Consider the following 3110-nt stretch of genomic DNA (forward strand, 5'->3'; position numbering starts at 1 on the left):
ATATACATATATATTATTCATACTTTCGGTGTATAGGACGCAAGCAGATTTTGACATCAAATTTTGGGGTAAAAAGTGTGTCTTACACACCGAAAAATACGGTAGTATAGTATAGTATGCCTGTGCGTTAGCGTTACTGTCACGAGAGAGAGAGAGAATAAGATTTGAACAAAAATAAAAATAAATAACAAGCTACTTAGTTATAAAATAATTTAATTATTTAAGTAGATTAGTATAAAACGATGTAGTTATACTCGTCGTTCCATCTGTGTTTATAAATCACTCCGTTTCCAAAATATAGATAAGTTATTAATCAACTAAATATGGGCACACCCAGCCTCAAGATACATACCTTACGCTTGCATGTTCACTTTCTTGCAGTCTGCTAGTTAGTTTGATATCAATAGCGTAGTGTTCAAGGCAACTTCCGAGTTGAGCGCCACTATCTGCAAAATGTAAATAACACTGCAACTAAAATATAAGAAAAATAAAAGCAGTCTCTCATAAAATAACTAGTAACTAGTTTGCTAAAAAAAATTAAAATGTGGTAGTTCTAGGTTACAACTAGCTCATAATCACTCGTTTTTCGCAGAAACAAGAGATTCGTGGATGTAATAATTAATATGTAGAATGCTAGGTGTGGTGATTTATTGTCAGTGAAATAAAATAGACAAAACACGATATTGAAATCAAAATAGAACACTTTATTTCTTAAAGCGAAGGAAATTGCAGCTCACAAGTTGCCTTAATAATGGTAAACAAGTTGCAAATCAAATAACTGCAGATAAATAACAATAGTTGAACATCAGTACACATGGTCAGCGAGTATAAATACAGCGAAACAAATACGGATCTTACACCGGAAGCCTTTTTTCAAAAAGCAAACTGAACTTCTCAGCAATGCCGATAGCGTCGAAAAATTGCCAAAAAAAAACAAAACCAAACATAAAACTACAGTATGACAGAAAGCCGAAAAAGCTTCGGACTTCTTTTTTTATTATTTGAAAATTCTGGCCAGACTACCACGGCTTCATCTGAGCAGGGTCTGTTCATTTTTAGACACTTTGTCCCTACTCACGACATGTCTGAGTGTGGTATTATCAGTCAACCTGTTTTCCCAACACGTATGTGATAGATTAACCAGCAACTAACACAGGTCCTCCGCGGAAGTTTTGAGAGAGAGAATTTTAACTGGGTTTTCCTTTTTAGATATAAAATCAAAGAAACTGAACAACTTGTTAAGAAGCACATAATATATTTTACTCATATAAAACAGAAGGCAGAAAACATAGCGCACGTTCATTACGCATTAGTGAACACTTCTTCTTCCATCAGAGTGCATTTATCTCTTAATTGAAAGTGACAGCCGATCAATGTTGTCAGGAGAAAAAAGGTCCCAAGGTGACACCCTCCACTGGACTAAGAAAGCGAGTTTACATCCTAGACTTGAGTGTGCTTTCTTACTTCAGGTCTCTAATGGATGATCTACTGGAATGACTTTTTAGACACCATGATGTTTAGTTCGGCAACAGTCGCTCGAGAAGGTGAAGATTTAACGTCATAATCAGCCAGCATGGAATACTCCAGTACCAACTCATTCAACCTGGATGCTCCATTCGGTTTTGAAACATTTTTTGTTGGCAGAGAAGATGTCACCTACTAAAATGAACAAAGAAATATAACAACTAGAACGAGATAATGTTAAAGACTTTCGGCCATCTGTGCCCCAAAGACAGTGTCGAAACTAAGAAATCAAAATGTTTTTAAATTTGTACATTACCTTAGAAGGTATAAAATGTATGATATGCTGACATGTCACACGAAAACTCCACATGAGAACATATTTTTCCATATTTAGTTTAAGACTGCTTGTAGCAAAGGCAATAATACAACATTTATATTTTCAACTGCTGCCTGAAACGTGTGAGCAAACAACAAAATATCGTCTTTAAACTGAAATTAGACACTGTTGGTGCATTAAAGAAACAGAGTGATATGATACAAAATTCATACAGGCCTTGTCACCTTCATCAAGTACATACGGAAGGTTTAACCATGGCTAGTATATAATAACATTTTGATATAGTAGAAAAATAACAAAAGGAAATATTATTATAAGACAAAATTTGTATAAAACAATGATTATTTTACTCTTCTTTTAAACTCTTTTCGTAATTGTATTGTTGACAGCTATATTTTTAATGTTATAATTTAGATGTTTGTTTGCTAGAGGAAGCTAGACATTACATTGTGATTTAGAAATTATGTGTGATAAGTATAAAATGAGAATGATATTAATAGCAGAGCGAGTGATTCAGTTTGTTTGTTATGAATTTCGTGCAAAGCTACACGAGGGCTATCTGCGCTAACCGTCCATAACTTAGCAGTGTAAGCCCAGAGGGAAGGCATCTAGTCATCATCATCCATCGCCAACTCTTGGGCTACTCTTTTACCAACGAATAGTGGGATTGACCGTCACATTATAACGCCCCCACGGCTGAAAGGGTGAACATGTTTGGTGTGATGGGGATTCGAACCCGCAGATTGCGAGTCGAGCACTCTAACCACCTGGCCATGCCTGGCCGAGAGATTCAGTAAAGTTTATAGTGTATTGTTGTAAACTACAAATTCCATGTTATAATTTGGTTGTTTACTAGAGGGAAATACTAGTCATAGTGATGTAATAATAGAGAAACTTCCTGTAACATATAGAGACAATGGTACATTATTCATAAATACAAGTAATCAGTTAGTGAAGTTAATGAGTACTCAGTGAGTTTATAAGTTCAGTGTCAGGATAGTTGTCAGTGTTACAAGTAAGATTTCGCTCCCAACTCAAATGATTAGCGAGAAAATCTGCATGTAAATGTATTTCTGTATAAAGGTGAAAGTACGAACTGTAACGAAGAAATAAATTAATTTTTATTGTTGGATTAACTGGATCTCGTATTATTTTTATCAAACAATCTAAAAGGAACCTAGCCAATGATAAAGCAGATATTGTAACTGTTATCTGTTTTGTTTGTAGTTAAGCACAAAGCTTGTCTGCGGACTTACAACGCTAGAATCCGGGTTTCGATACCCGTGGTGAGCAGAGCACGGATAGCCCA

The 3110-nt window shown here is 35.3% G+C and overlaps 1 protein-coding gene across 3 annotated transcripts in view; it reads right to left on the bottom strand.

Moving 5' to 3' along the window:
- Nucleotides 1-392, bottom strand: part of LOC106472483 (transmembrane protein 245-like) — a 52667-nt gene extending 52275 nt beyond the window's left edge. For 2 of the 3 annotated variants that reach the window (XR_002613714.1, XM_013933142.2), the window contains exon 1: nucleotides 353-392. The gene's annotated coding sequence lies outside the window, so the exon portion shown is untranslated. Of the gene's footprint in view, nucleotides 1-254; nucleotides 279-352 lie in introns of those variants that run through there. The other variant, XR_002613716.1, reaches the window with a different exon arrangement.
- Between the last annotated feature and the right edge of the window lie 2718 nt (nucleotides 393-3110).

This window comes from Limulus polyphemus, unplaced genomic scaffold (genome assembly GCF_000517525.1).
Source record: "Limulus polyphemus unplaced genomic scaffold, Limulus_polyphemus-2.1.2 Scaffold121, whole genome shotgun sequence".
Classification (NCBI taxonomy): Eukaryota; Metazoa; Arthropoda; class Merostomata; order Xiphosura; family Limulidae; genus Limulus; species Limulus polyphemus.